General features: G+C 36.0%; 1 long non-coding RNA gene and 1 other non-coding gene across 2 annotated transcripts; one reads left to right on the top strand and one right to left on the bottom strand.

Annotated features, from left to right (window-relative positions):
• The first annotated feature begins 1,095 nt into the window (after nucleotides 1–1,095).
• LOC127744805 (uncharacterized) lies at nucleotides 1,096–2,547 on the top strand. Its single transcript, XR_008005887.1, has 3 exons — nucleotides 1,096–1,361; nucleotides 1,568–1,690; nucleotides 1,781–2,547. It is a non-coding gene; the product is annotated as an uncharacterized LOC127744805 (long non-coding RNA).
• Nucleotides 2,548–6,103: 3,556 nt separating this feature from the next.
• Nucleotides 6,104–6,211, bottom strand: LOC127742987 (small nucleolar RNA R71). Its single transcript, XR_008004322.1, has one exon. It is a non-coding gene; the product is annotated as a small nucleolar RNA R71 (small nucleolar RNA).
• Between the last annotated feature and the right edge of the window lie 10,156 nt (nucleotides 6,212–16,367).

Raw genomic sequence — 16,367 nt, 5'->3', positions numbered from 1 at the left:
GCACGGCTAATCATCTGTCGGTTCTCGATCATGTTGGAATAGAATCCCTTGATTCTTTTGCGTTTGTCATCACGCCCAACAATCGCAAGTTTAAAGCTCGTCACGGTCATTTAATCCCGGAATCCTACTCGGAATACCACAGACAAGGTTAGACATTCCGGATTCCCATGATTGCCGCCATCAATTATAGCTTATACCATGAAGATTCTGATTAAGGAATCCAAGAGATATGCGCCCGGTCTAAGGTAGAACGGAAGTGGTTGTCAGTCACGCGCGTTCAAATAGTAGTAATTGCATTGAAACTTGAGGTACAGCAGAGCTCTATACCCTTAATCTATGGTGTGTAGAAACTCCACCGTTGAAAATACATAAGTGATAAAGGTCCAGGCATGGCCGAATGGCCAGCCCCCAGATCTAAGAACTAAACGTCCAAAAGATTGAATAATACAATCAAAGATATCTAATAAACTAGTAAAAAGTTCTATTTATACTAAACTAGCTACTAGGGTTTACAGAGGTAAGTAATTGATACATAAATTCACTTCCGGGGCCCATTTGGTGTGTGCTTGGGCTGAGCTTGATCTATCCACGAGCTGAGGCTTCTCTTGGAGTTGAACGCCAAGTTGTAACGTGTTTTGGGCGTTCAACTCTGGTTCGTGACGTGTTTCTGGCGTTTGACTCCAGAATGCAGCATGGATCTGGCGTTGAGCGCCAGTTTACGTCATCAAATCTTGAATAAAGTATGGACTATTATATATTTCTAGAAATCTCTAGATGTCTACTTTCCAACGCCATTGAGAGTGCGCCATTTGGAGTTCTGTAGCTCCAGAAAATCTATTTCGAGTGCAGGGAGGTCAGATTCCAACAGCATTAGCAGTCCTTTGTCAGCCTCTTATCAGAGTTTTGCTCAGGTCCCTCAATTTCAGCCAGAAAATACCTGAAATCACAGAAAAACACACAAACTCATATTAAAGTCTAGAAATGTGAATTTAGCATTAAAACTAATGAAAACATCCCTAAAAGTAACTAGATCATACTAAAAACTTCCTAAAAACAATGCCAAAAAGCGTATAAATTATCCGCTCATCAGTAATCATGGATCTCAACCTCAACCTTCTAAGGAGTAATTGTGTGATTTTTTAGTAAAATAATTTTATTTGAAATTGTGTGATTTTTTAGTAAAAAATAATGAGTCTTAGGAAATATGTGTTGCTAATAAGAAATGAAAAATAATGCAGCAAATGGTGGAGATGCAATATTCGATGTTGATTTCTGGCCTGAAGCTAATTTCTTGAGAAGAGCCATTCGCTTCTTGATTGGCAATCCTGACATGGCTCTTGTTCAAGCTCGTTGGAGATTTGGTAAATAAAATCCCAAACTTATGCTTTCTTCAATTACTTTTCTGTGGATTATGATGCAAACTAGTACCATGCGCCATAAAATGAAAAAAAAGAAACCTGCAGTAACTTTAGTTTTGGATGCTGCGTGCAGCTTATCATTTACATAAATATGTTTGTCTCCCTATATTAATTCTTTTTAACTCTCTTAGATTCTATTTGATTGACAGGAGAAAGCACCATGGGAATTGAAAAGTAACGAGAAAATTGATACAACTAAAAGGAAGAAAGAAGAAGGCAATATGATATTTAAAGGTTGCAAGTGTGAGCGGGTAGCCTAGAAGTATGATAAGGTAGCTTGAATTATGTTGGCATTGAGTTTTCAAGGTTTAGTAACCTCCTTTTACCTTCCTAGCTAATCAATGATACCTTGTTTCTCTCAGGCTGCTAATTATGCTAGTGAAGATGGATGGTTTGGGGATGATGAGGAAAAACAAAAAGCTAAAGCACTAAGAGTGTCATGCTGGTTGAATGGTGCAGCTTGTTGCCTTAAACTTAACGACTTTCCTGGAGCAATCAAGTTATGTTCACAGGTAAACAGCCAATTAAAGTCATGTGTAGGAATAAGATTTAAAGTTTTGTTATTCAGTTAGCAGATTGCTATTTGAATAGTGAATATGATAAAATGTGGGGGAGAGAAGTGATGACAAGTTGTATGCTTCTGGTAAAGCTAATAGAGAGGTTCTGGCAACAAAAATAGTTCCAGTTAGAGTCCTAGTGTGCTATTTAGTAGACAGGTTCTATGAATTAAATTTAGTTACTTGAAGTAAACTTTCTTTGCAAATTCTCTTCCAACTATTTTATTGTCTGCTGGGGACTCGTGTGAATTTTGGAAAGGAATACACTACTTTCTTAACTTCTAGTTTAATAATGATAGTGCTTAAACAAAAATGACTACCACAAGATGAGCATTAAGGATTGTTGGATTGGCATATAATGAATATGTTCAGGTCAGAAGTGACCAGCTATGGGGGACTGATGTCTATAGATATGACTCAGATCTTGTTGCAGGTACGTATTATTATAAAAAGGGGGCTACTAGTTTTGATTACTAAGTGACAAATTTAACATGGTTGAAATTATTACTGATTTTGCAATTTATTGTATAGTTCTCATGCATACAGGTTACTGTTTTCCAACAGCTTCTCCACCTCCAACAGTTATACAAGAGTTGCATGCAACCATTTGTATGCTACAAATTAGTCCGGGTGTTGTTTAGGAATTAGATTAGATTTTTTTCTAACTTAGAATTGTAATTTTTTTAAATGTTTATTTTGGAATTTGAATTTATTTTTTCTTAAATGTTTTATTTATGTTTTATCATGTACATAATTCATATAAATCAATGGAAGATTAATTTTTTAGTATTATATTTTATTTGAAAGATTAACTTATCAGTATTTCTATTTTTCTTATTTTTTCTTTTTTATTTAAAAAAGGATTAGGCCACGCTTTTGAAGTGTAACGACAAGTTTTTAATTTTTGGCATGCTTGCGTGACTGTATATCCATCATTTGGCACGTTTTAAAAATGTGGCTGTATATCCATCTTTCGGCATGTTTTAAAAGTGTGGCTGTATATCCATCTTTCGGCACGCTTTAAAAACGTGAATGTAGGGTTATACATATAGCCACGCTTTTAAGCGTGCCAATAGATAAAAGCGTGGCAAAATGTAAAGCGGACCAATAGATCAAGAAAAGCATGGCGGTAGATCAACCGGCACGCTGGCAGATGGGACCCTTTCAAAAGCGCGTCGGTAGTTCAAAAAGCGTGGCGAAAAGCTATCGGCACGCTTTTTTGTACTTTTCGGTACGCTTTAAATGCATGGCAGAAAGATTATTTCCTTGTAGTGTTAGTCTAAGATGTAAAAAATGTAACGACTCATGATCATAGTAAAAACAAGGTGATACTATTCTGTTCTCCTAAAACTCTAACTCCTTATTAATATAGCATATGAGCCTGATTCGCCATTAGAAACGTGATTGCATTTTTGGGTAAATTTTTTTTAACATATTGCAAAGGATAACGGTTATACACAATAAATTATAAATCATAACGGAAGATCGAAATAAATCTATTTCACAATGTAAACACACAAATCATATACAAGCAACAAGAGAGAACAAAAGGTAGAATTAGTATCTAAACTACTGTTTTTCCCTTGAATATTTTTAAAATTCTCGTTTTACCCCCTCAAGAGTCAAAAGATCACTTTATTCCTAATATTTTATTAAAAGATCATTATGATGCGTGAGCATCTTTTCTATCTTTTCCTAGTGAATTTGCTTTCAAATTATTGAATTTAATCAAGATTTAAATATCCTTTAGCCACTATAGATGCTACCTTGAGTGATGTGCAATTCTGTTTATTTCAGGTAGCATTCGGACGGATTTGATGGAGTTTCTGTAGAAAAAGAGAAGAAAGTGAATGATGCTGTCAACCCTGACCTCCCTACACTCCAACATAAAAAATAACTCGAGCTACAAAATTCCAATTGACGTGACTTTAGTGGCATTAGAAATCTAACTTCCAGAGCTTTCCAACGATGTATAATAGTATACACTTCTTCTCCAACCTATTCGGCCATACTGGCTCCTAACTTGGCTTTTCCCAAGTTAAGCGCCAGAAGAAGGAACTGCACTCCAAACAATGCTACCTAGGCCAAGTCCAACTTGAAGAACTTGAAGTTAGGTGCCAGGAAGACAAAATCACATGATTACAAGCTGCCATAGTGGCGCCTAACTTGGGATTTTCCATGTTAGGCGCCAGCTCAGTGATTCAAAGTGGTCCCAGTGTCCAAATTGAAGGCATGCACGAAGATTTGTTATTTATTTCTTGATTTAAAACTTTTATTTTATTTTAAAATAGGAAAAGATATTATTTAGTTTTAGAAAATATATTTTATATTAATTAGGATTAGATATAAAAGGAAAAAGAATCATCCCATAGGGCTCACTCTCTTCTCTCGGACCTCATTCCGCACTTTATAGTGTTTCAAAATCCTTGTTTTCTCTCTGAACAATGAGCAATTAAACCTCCACTGTTAAGGTTAGGAGCTCTATTTATTCTATGGATTCATACTATTACTGTTCTATTTTAATTTATGTATTGATTTCAATTTCAAGAATTGTTTTGCTCTTTATCTTATGAATCTGGGTGGAACGGAAGTATGACCCTTGTTCTAATTGAGTTCTTGTAAAACTTAGAAAAGCTCTTTGCTTGAACAACAGCTTGAAAACAACTTCTCCTAAATTTCTAATTATCTGGGCTTAACAGAATACGTGACATATGATCCTCTTATATTTGGATAATTAGGATTTCTGTGGCATATAAACTAGAATTGAACTTAACCCTCTAATTAGAATCAAGTTACCAAGGAATTGGCGGTTGATGAAGGTTAGAGGAGACTAAAAAGGTCTAAGGAACTAGGGTTTTGTTCACATATAGTTTTTCATGAATTGAATCTTGCATGATTAAAGTAGTTAGTAAGAAAAGTTAATCCGGAAAATAAATATCTCTGAAACCTTAACTGTTTTTCTCCATATATTTCACACTAATTTACTGCTTGCTTTATTAATTCTCTGAATTTACTGTTTAATGCAACTGAAACCCAAACACTCTTTTCTGTTTGTCTAACTTAGTAAATCACACAATTATTGTTGCTTAGTCCATCAATCCTCATGGGATCGACCCTTATTCACTTGAGGTACTACTTGGTACGACCCGGTGCACTTGCAGGTTAGTTTGTGGGTTATAAATTTTGCACCAAATTTTTGGCGTCGTTGCCGGGGATTGACTGTGATTGACAACTATTAGTTGTTTGATTGCTTAGATTAGGCATTTTAGGTTTTATTTTATTTAGTTTGGCTCTTATATTTTCGAAATTTAGTGCTATTATTTTTCGTTAATTTCTAAAATTAAGTTTGGTGTCACTTAGTTAATTTTATTTTAATTTTCTTGTTTAATTTTTTTTTACAAATTTTGAAATTTTTGTTTTGATTTTATTATTTTTGAATTTTTCTGCTTCAATTATTTAGTTGTTCTATTTTATTTGTTTACACATGTTACCTCACTGAGAATTCTCTGCACTCTGACGTAGAGAATCCCACTTTTTCTTGTTTTCTGTTTGTTTATGAGCAGGAACAGAGACAAGGAACCTCTTGTAGATTTTGATCCTGAACCTGAAAGGACTTTGAGGCAGCTTTTGCAACAAGCTAGACTTTACAAGGCTAGTGAAAATCTAAGTGAGACCTTTAAAAAGGAAGCTGCAGAGTCCACTATGGATCCTAATCGTGCTATCAATGACAATGTGGCAATTCCGAATGAGGATGAACAAAGAAGAGTGCTTGGCTCATACACTGCTCCTAATCCAGATCTCTATGGGAAAAGTATTGTGGTGCCTCCTATAGTTGCAAATAATTTTGAACTGAAACCTCAGCTAGTCACTCTTGTGCAACAAAATTGTTAGTATCACGGACTTCCTTAGGAAGTCCCAAATCAATTTATTTCTAATTTCTTGCAGATTTGTGATACTGTGAAAACAAATGGAGTGAATTCTGAGGTTTACAAACTCATGCTCTTCCCATTTGCTGTGAGGGATAGAGCAAAGCTATGGTTAGATTCTCAACCCAAGGAGAGCCTGGACACTTGGGATAAGGTGGCCACTGGATTTTTGTCTAAATTTTTTCCACTACAAAAGTTGACTAAGCTAAGGATGGAGGTTCAGACCTTCATGCAAAAAGATGGTGAGACCCTCTATGAAGCCTGGGAGAGATACAAGCTGCTGACCAGGCAATACCCTCTTGACATGTTTTCTAAATGGACTGAGCTGAAGATCTTTTGTGATGGCTTATATGAAATGTCCAAGATGTGTTTAAATAATTCTGCAGGTGGTTCATTGCACATGAAGAAGACACCTGAGGAGACTACTGAGCTTATTGAGTTGGTTGCTAACAACCAATATCTCTACTCATCTAACAGGAATCTTGTAAACTCTAGGACCCCTCAGAAGAAAGGCATTTTGGAAGTAGAGGCTTTGGATGCTCTTCTTGCTCAGAATAAAATTTTGTCTCAGCAGATGAATTTGATTACTCAACAGTTGAGTGGGATGTAGGTTTCAACTGTTAATGCTCAGAATGCCCCTCAAGAGGCTCTTTATGACATGACTGGTTGTTTTATGCAAGGTGAGAATTATGATTATGCTCAATTTCCCTTTGAACAGGTCAACTACATGGGGAATGCTCCTAGAAACCCCAATAATAATCCTTATGCCAAGACCTATAATCAAGGGTGGAGAAATCATCCGAATTTGGGATGGAGAGAGCAACATCAGAGGCCACAGAATTTTAACAATATTTTTCAAGGCGGTTTTCAATAGAATAATTATAATAACCGCCAATTTTAGTCTCATCAACAACAACCACCCTAGCAGGCGAATTCTCAACCCCAGAAGAACACTGATCTGGAATCACTAATGGAAAGCTTTATACAGGAAACCAGAGCATCAATCAAGAGCTTGGAGGTTCAGATGGGTCAAATAGCCACAAAAGTTGCTGAAATTGATTAGAAGACCATTAATAGCCTTCGTGGTAACACAATTCCAAATCCAAGAGAGGAGTGCAAGGCTATCACTTTGATAAGTGGACAAGTGGCAAGTATGGAAGCACAAGTTACTGAGGAGCCGGTTGAAAAAGAAGTTCCAGAGGAGAAAAATGAGGAGGTTGAACACGCACCACCTAGGCGTGCAAACAATCCTTTTCCAGTCACTCTTGACACACATCCGACTTTTCCTAAGGCTCCTGAGTACAAGTCTAAGATGCCATATCATCAGAGACTTCAAAAGGAGATCAAGGACAAGCAGTTTTCAAAGTTCTTGGATGTTTTCAGAAAGTTACAAATTAATATTTCTTTTGCTGAAGTTTTGGAGCAAATACCTCTCTATGTTAAGTTCATGAAGGAGTTGTTGTCAAAGAAGCCTTTAAAGGGAGATGAGAACAATGGTCCTGACTAAGGAATGTAGTGCCATCATTCAGAATAACTTGCTAAGAAAGATGCCAGATCCAGGGAGCTTTCAAATTCCATGCACCATTGGGAGCATGATGTAAGCATTTTCGTATGGTCAGGAATTTCACATAAAATAATTCCGTTGGTAGTATAGTTCCTAACCAACTAACAATACTCAAATTAAATTTAGAATTTTGGTTTTGTCACAAGTACAAACCCCAATGAAAATTAACTGAAGTATTTAAACCTTGGGTCGTCTCACAAGGAATTGCAATAAAGTGAATGATTATTGGCTATGAAGGAACAAAGGGGGGTTTGATTGATAAATGGGCAAGAAATTAAATGGACAAGAAAAGTAAATCAAGTGAGCAATTAAAGGAAGCAATTAATAAAGAGAGACATTCATGGCAAAGATTGAGAATATAGGCTTTCTATCCTAGTCATACAATGATTAATTCATCTTATTTAGTCAACTCCAACAAATGGAAGAAGGTATCATGTTATATTCACATAGGGAGAACGCCAAACAAGACTAGTCAATCATATCACAATAATAAACAAGAATTTATCTTATTATGTCATCCCCGATGATAGAGGAAGGTATCATGTTATCCTCTTACTCAGAGAAAATCTAATAAGACTAGCTAATCTCAATCCAAAAGTCCTAATCAACTTACTAATTAAATTAGCAAAAGATTAGCGTCAATGGAAACAATATTAGCTAACAACTCTAGATCACCAACATAGGTTGGGTTTAATGACTCAAGATCACCTAATTACTATTTCCAAGCCAAGAATGCTCAAAATCTACTCTAAAGCCTAACCAAGCATTTTGTCAAACACTCGGTGGGTATAAATGGAAAGCATGGTAAATGTGCAAAAATAATAAAATCTAACGACTACCAATTGCAAGGAAAGTAAAATCAACAACTCAATTCAACAATAAAGGAACATCAAATATCAATTACATTAAAGGGGATCCAAATCCATCAAGAGTTCATCATCACAAAAGAGAGCAAAAAGGGAAATTAACAAGAGAGAGCAAAAGAGTTACATCACTAGAGCATAAAAATATAGAAGAAACAAGATGAAAGCAAATAATTAAACATGGATCTATGATGCAATTAACCCTAAGAACCCTAATTCTAGAGAGAAGAGGGAGCTTCTCTCTCTAGAAATTAAGCTACATGATGCAAAAACTCCAAATAATTGCTCCCCCCCTCTTTGCTCTAGCTTGAATTTTGCATGAAATAGCTTCAGGAATGGGTTGGAATTGGGCTTGGGCAGCTCAGAAATCGCCCCCAACGTTTTTTCTTTAAGTGAATCACGTGCGAGCATCGACGCGTACGCGTCATGTACGCGTCCGCGCCGTTTGGAAAATTTCCTATCCACGCGTACGCGCCATGTACGCGTGCGCGTCGCCATGCGATGTCACTTCTGCACATACGCACCTGGTGTGCGCGCACGCCCATTGATGCACTCCCAATCTTTATTTTCTCATGCATTCTCCACTTTGCATGCTTTTCTCTTCACTTCTTCCATCCAATACTTGCCTTATAAATCTGAAATCACTAACAAACACGTCAAGGCATTGGATGGAATTAAGGTGAATTAAAATCACTAATTTAAGGGCCTAAAAAGCATATTTTTTACACTTAAGCAAAAACTGAGGGAGAATTACAAAACCATGCTATTTCATTGAATAAATGTGGGAACAGGTGATAAAATCCCCTAAAATAAGCACAAGATAAACCACGGAATCGGGGTTTATCAGAGTACAACCTTTGAGAAAGCGTTATGTGATCTGGGAGCAAGTATCAATTTAATGCCCTTGTCTGTGATGAAGAAGTTGCAAATCCAAGATGCACATCCCACAAGGATAGCATTACAGATGGTAGACTAGTCTATAAAACCTGCATACAGATTAGTGGAGAATATCTTGGTCAAAGTGGATAAGTTCTTCCTTCCAGCAGATTTTGTGATTCTTGACACGGGAGAGGATGAAAATGTCTCCATAATCCTAGGAAAATCATTCCTAGCCACTAGAAGAGCTCTAATTGATGTAAAAGTAGGCAAATTAGTGCTTAGAGTGCATAATGAGTAACTGGTCTTTCATGTCTTCAAAGATATACATTCATCATGTGAAGAAGAGAGGTGCATGCAGACTGAGCTTATTGATCCAAATCTCCAAAAACCCCCTGATGATGCACAATAGAATCTGCAGCTCAAACCTCCTTTGGTGACCATCAGCGAAATTTCTCCTGACATCAAACCTAAGTTTGGTGTCGGGAATGCATCATCCACCAAGGAGGAGGTTCTCAAAAAGAAGAAAGTATCCAGGAGATGGAGAAATAAAAAGATTCCTACTGAAGACTTCTCCCCAGGAATGAAGGTGGTATTCACTGCATGCCCAATCCTGCCTCATACAGTGAACATGATCCTGTCTCTTGAGAAAATAGAGTTAATCCATGAGAGCACAGAAAAGAAGTTCACAGTGAAGGGTGAAGAGCTGAACCCCTATGATCCTCCTCCTTAGAGGAGCTGACCATCAAGCTAATGACGATAAAAAAGCGCTTGTCGGGAGGCAACCTGATGTTTTTTTATCCTTAAGTTTGAATTTTATTTTGAATTTTATTTATTTAGTTTTGTTTGAGTTTCTACTATTTTTTCTTTGTTTTATGTGTATTTTGATCATGCATAGTCATTAAAATAGAAACAGGTGCATTAAGACAAAGTTTCGGACACCCTGGAGAAACTGGATTCAGACTGGGTGGCACCTAACTTCGCTTTCTAAAGTTAGGCGCAACATTTGAGCTAATTTTGGGAGTTTATTTCGGGAGGAGTGGAAAGTGAAGTTAGGCGCCAATTATGCGTGCATTTTGGGTGTTGTTCCCTGGAGGGGTGGCACCTAACTTGACTCCATGAAGTTAGGCACCACCAATGAAACCCTTCCTCAAGTAACCACTGCCACCCAGTGCCCAACTCCACTCTTTTCAAGTTAGGCACCAGGTGTGAGTTGTAAGCAAAGTTAGGCACCGTTCATCCCCAAGTTAGGCGCCAAGAGGGAGCCTCACACCTAAAGTTATATATATATAAAAAATAATAAATAAATAAATAAGTTTTAATTTTTCTCTTTTTTGTCCTTTTATCATTCCCAATTTCTTTTGCATTAATATTTGTTTTTACTCCTCCATACGTTTTTTATGTCTCCTTTTTTTCAGTTTTTCTTTGCTTGAGGACAAGCAAACTTTTAAGTTTTGTGTTGTCGCTTCGCTTGTGGCTTTTCTATATATTTGAATGGTGCCAAAGGGAGGCGAATCATCTTCACAGAGGAGCACATCCTAAAGAATGAGATAGCCACTAGGATAATTGATGAGTCCATATTTGACGATATATTTTTGCTTGATTTGAGTGGATTTCATCACATAGACTCATACTTAATCACCAAAATAGCATATTTTTGTGTTTTATCCCTAAATTGAACCTAAATGTGAAAACATGCGCTTTTGTGCTTAAATTGATCATTTTAATTCTACTTTTATTCCATTCAATGCCGTGATATGTTTGTGAGTAATTTCAGGTTCCAGAGGCAAGAATGGATAGGCAAAAGATGAAGGAAACATGTAAAAAGGGAGAACACATTAAGAAAACAAAGGAGAAGCACACATTGGAGTGTGCGTGTGCACAATCCTACGTGCGTACGGACAAAAAGGAAACCAGTATGTGTGCGGGTGCAAAACCCTCTGTGCGTACGCACAAGTCCCTGCACATGGATTCATTAATAAAACACGTGATCCACAATTTTTGGGGGCTTTTGGCCTAATTTTGGAAGGCTTGATGCTGAATGTGAGTTCTATGTGAAGGGGAAATGACCACATATGAAGGCATTAACTTACATTAGTTTTTTTAGGTTTTCATTAGTTTTAGTTTAGTTAGAAAGCATCCTTAGGAGTAGGAGTAGTGTAGTTAGAATTCTCTCTTAGGGTTTTATTTCATTTTCCATTTCCATTGTAGCATTTTATAGTTTCAAGTTTTCATCTTAGGTTGATCAACTCTTTTGTAAGTACTCTTAATCTTCACCTTAATTTCACTACTTTTGCTTTTATTTTCTTATGGTTCAAGTTACTTTGTTCATATATGCAATTTTGTTTTCTTGAAGTTTTGATTGATGCATTTAATGTTTTATGCTTTATAGTTGCTTGATTGCTTATTTATTGTTGATATTGTGAATATTTTGGTTATAGTTTTCATTTTCCTTTGTAATTTCTCATGTTTTGGTTATGTGCCCACCAAGTGTTTGTGAAAATACCACTTGGTAATTTTGAGTAGATTTTTGCACCTTGGCTTGGGATTTGAGTTCCTAGGATACTAGAGTCATAATGTCTGATATTTAGTGGTAATTCTTGGATAGTTAGTTGACTCTTGTTTCCATTGACGCTAGCTTTTTACCAATTAATTTGGTAAGTTAGCTAGGAATTATGGATTAAGGTCATTTGTGCTTGCTTGACTTACTCCTCGATGTTAGGGGTTGACTAAGCGAGATTGACTTATCATAGTTGCTGATGAGCGGATAATTGATACGCTATTTGGCATTGTTTTTAGATAGTTTTTAGTATAATCTAGCTATTTTTAGGGATGTTTTCATTAGTTTTTATGCTAAATTCATATTTCAAGACTTTACTATGAGTTTGTGTGTTTTTCTGTGATTTTAGGTAATTTCTGGCTGAAATTGAGGGACCTGAGCAAAACTCTGATAAAAAGCGAACAAAGGACTGCTGATGCTGTTGGATTCTGACCTCCCTACACTCGAAATGGATTTTTTGGAGCTACAGAACTCCAAATGGTGCGCTCTTAACGGCGTTGGAAAGTAGACATCTAGAGATCTCCAACAATATATAATAGTCCATACTTTATTCGAGAATAGACGACGTAAACTGGCGCTCAACGCCAGTTCCATGCTGCATTTTGGAGTCAAACGCCAGAAACACGTCACGAACCAGAGTTGAATGCCAAAAACACGTTACAACTTGGTGTTCAACTCCAAAAGAAGCCTCTGCACATGTAAAGCTCAAGCTCAGCCCAAGCACACACCAAGTGGGCCCCAGAAGTAGATTTCTGCATCATTCACTTACTTTTGTAAACCCTAGTAGCTAGTCTAGTATAAATAGGACATTTTACTATTGTATTAGACATCCTGGATCCTGGATTGTATTTTTGATCCTGTGATCACATTTTGGAGGCTGGCCATTTGGCCATGCCTGAACCTTCATCACTTATGTATTTTCAACGGTGGAGTTTCTACACACCATAGATTAAGGGTGTGGAGCTCCTGTACCTCGAGTTTTAATGCAATTACTACTATTTTCTATTCAATTTGATTTATTCCTGTTCTAAGATAGCATTCGTACTTCAATCTGATGGATGTGATGATCTGTGACACTCATCATCATTCGTTCTTATGAACGCATGACTGACAACCACTTCCGTTCTACAAGCGAAAGCTAGAGTGTGTACTCTTGGATTCCTGGTGCACGATGCATGTTTGCCCTCGCCTGACAACTGAGCCTTCCATTCCGTGAGATCAGAGTCTTCATGGTATAACCTAGAATTGATGGCGGCATTCATGAGAATCCGAAAAGTCTAAATCTTGTCTGTGGTATTCTGAGTAGGATTCTGGGATTGAATGACTGTGACGAGCTTCAAACTCGCGATCGTTGGGCGTGATGACAAACGCAAAAGAATCAAGGGATTCTATTCCGACATGATCAAGAACCGACAGATGATTAGCTGTGTTGTGACAGAGCATTTGGACCTTTTTCATTGAGAAGATGGGATGTAGCCATTGACAACGGTGATACCCTACATACAGCTTGCCATGGAAAGGAGTAAGAAGGATTGGATGAAAGCAGTAGGAAAGTAGAGATTCAGAAGGAACACAGTACCTCCATACACTTATCTGAAATTCCCACCATTGAATTACATGAGTAACTCTATCCTTATTTTCTGTTATTTATTATTAATATTCGAAAACTCTCTCACCATTTATTACCTACCTGACTGAGATCTACAAGATGACCATAACTTGCTTCATACCAACAATCTCTGTGGGCTCGACCCTTACTCACGTAAGGTTTATTACTTGGACGACCTAGTACACTTGCTGGTTAGTTGAACGAAGTTGTGAAATTATGTTTAGACCATGGTATTGAGCACCAAGTTTTTGGGGCCATTACCTGGGAATCAATTTTGAACAACAATTTAAGTATGAATCACAATTTCGTCCACCAAGTTTTTGGCGCCATTGCCGGGGATTGTTCGAGTTTGAACAACTGACGGTTCATCTTGTTGCTCAGATTAGGTAATTTTCTTTTCTGTTATTTTCAAATTTTTTTTAAAATCTTTCAAAAAAATTTTCTCCCTCTATTTTCGAAAAATCCTTCAGAGTTTTTAAGAATGAATTCTAGAGTTTCAAAATGGTATGCTGAAGCTTGGCTGGCCATCAAGCTTTAGACTAACCTGGTATGATTCCTGGAATTTTGATTGAGGACTTTGAATTCATTACTTCCTTTTTCCTATATGTTTTCGAAAAAAAAATTAAATTAATAAAATCATAAAAACCAAAAATATTTTGTGTTTCTTGTTTGAGTCTAGTGTCATGTTTTAAGTTTGGTGTCAATTGCATATTCATCTTTTTCTTGCATTTTTCGAAAATTCATGCATTCATAGTGTTCTTCATGATCTTCATGTTGTTCTTGGTAAGTCTTCTTGTTTGATCTTTAAATTTTCTTGTTTTGTATTTTTTGTTGTTTTTCATGTGCATTTTTGCATTCATAGTGTCTAAGCATTAAAAATTTCTAAGTTTGGTGTCTTGCAAGTTTTCTTTGCATCAAAAAATTTTTCAAAAATATGTTCTTGATGTTCATCATGATCTTCAAAGTATTCTTGGTGTTCATCTTGACATTCATAGTGTTCTTGCATGCATCATGTGTTTTGATTCATAATTTTCATGTTGTGAGTCATTTTTTTTTGTTTCTCTCTCTCATAATTAAAAATTCAAAAATAAAAAAAATATCTTTTCCTTTTTTTCTCTCAAAATTTCGAAAATTTGGTTGACTTAGTCAAAAAAGTTTTAAAATTTGTTGTTTCTTGTAAGTCAAGTCAAATTTTCAAATTTTAAAAATCTTATCTTTTTAAAAATTTTTTTCAAAAATCAAATCTTTTTCATTTTTCTTTTATGATTTTCGAAAATTTCAAAAATTATTTTCAAAATCTTTCTCTTAATTTTATCTCAAAATTTTCGAAACTTAACTAACAAGTAATGTGATTGGTTCAAAAATTTGAAGTTTGTTACTTTCTTGTTAAGAAAGGTTCAATCTTTAAATTCTAGAATCATATCTTTTAGTTTCTTGTTAGTAAAGTAATCAATTTTAATTTTAATCATATCTTTTTATGTTATCTTTTATATCATATCTTTTTCAAAATTTTATCTTTTTCAAAAATTTGATTTTAAAATATCTTTTCTAACTTCTTATCTTTTTATCTTTTCAAAATTAATTTTCAAATCCTTTTCAACTAACTATTTGACTTTTTGTTTGTTTCTTATCTTTTTCAAAACCACCTAACTACTCTTCCTTCTCTAATTTTTGAAAATACCTCCCTCTTTTTCAAAATTCTTTTTAATTAATTAATTGTTTTAAATTTTAATTTCAATTTTATTTCTTATCTTAATTTTCAAAAATCATTAACTCCTTTTCAAAATTATTTTCGAAAACTTCTGTCTCTCATCTTATTCTATTTATTCATTCATTTACTAACACTTCTCTTCATCTCAAATCTCTGCCCCTATCCTCACCCTTGTGTTTGGATTCTCCTTTCTTTATTCCCTTCTTCTTCTACTAACAATAAGGAACATCTTTATTGTGACAGAAATGATTCCTCTTCTTTTTTTTGTTCTCTTCTCTTTCATATGAGCAGGAACAAGGAAAAAAGCATTCTTGTTGAAGCTGATCCAGAACCTGAAAGGACTCTGAAGAGGAAACTAAGAGAAGCTAAATTACAATAATCCAGAGCCAACCTTGCTGAAATTTTTGAACAAGAAAAGGAGATGGCAGCTGAACCCAACAACAATAATGCAAGAAGGATGCTTGGTGATTATACTACACCTACGTCCAAGTTTGATGGAAGAAACATCTCAATTCCTGCCATTGGAGCAAACAATTTTGAGCTGAAACCTCAACTAGTTGCTCTAATGCAACAAAACTGCAAGTTTCATGGACTTTCATCAGAAGATCCCTATCAGTTTTTAACTGAATTCTTGCAGATCTGTGAGACTGTAAAGACGAATGGAGTAGATCCTGAAGTCTACAAGCTCATACTTTTCCCTTTTGCTGTAAGAGACAGAGCTAGAGCATGGTTGGACTCTCAACCTAAAGATAGCCTAGACTCATGGGATAAGCTAGTCACGGCCTTCTTGGCTAAGTTCTTTCCTCCTCAAAAGCTGAGCAAGCTTAGATTGGATGTCAGACCTTCAAACAAAAAGATGGTGAATCCCTCAATGAAGCTTGGGAAAGATACAAACAGATGACCAAAAGATGTCCTTCTGACATGTTTTCAGAATGAACCATGATAGATATATTCTATTATGGTCTATCTGAGTTCTTTAAAATGTCACTGGACCATTCTGCAGGTGGATCCATTCACCTAAAGAAAACGCCTGCAGAGGCTTAAGAACTTATTGACATGGTTGCAAATAACCAGTTCATGTACACTTTTGAGAGGAATTCCGTGAATAATGGGACGCCTCAAAGGAAGGGAGTTCTTGAAATTGATGCTTTGAATGCCATATTGGCTCAGAACAAAATGTTGACTCAGTAAGTCAACATGATTTTTCAAAGTCTGAATGGATGGCAAAATGCATCCAACAGTACTAAAGAGGCATCTTCTGAAGAAGAAGCTTATAATCCTGA

This window comes from Arachis duranensis, chromosome 1 (genome assembly GCF_000817695.3).
Source record: "Arachis duranensis cultivar V14167 chromosome 1, aradu.V14167.gnm2.J7QH, whole genome shotgun sequence".
Classification (NCBI taxonomy): Eukaryota; Viridiplantae; Streptophyta; class Magnoliopsida; order Fabales; family Fabaceae; genus Arachis; species Arachis duranensis.
The sequence above is the reverse complement of the archived record's forward strand: the minus strand, read 5'-3'. Positions and strand labels throughout refer to the sequence as shown.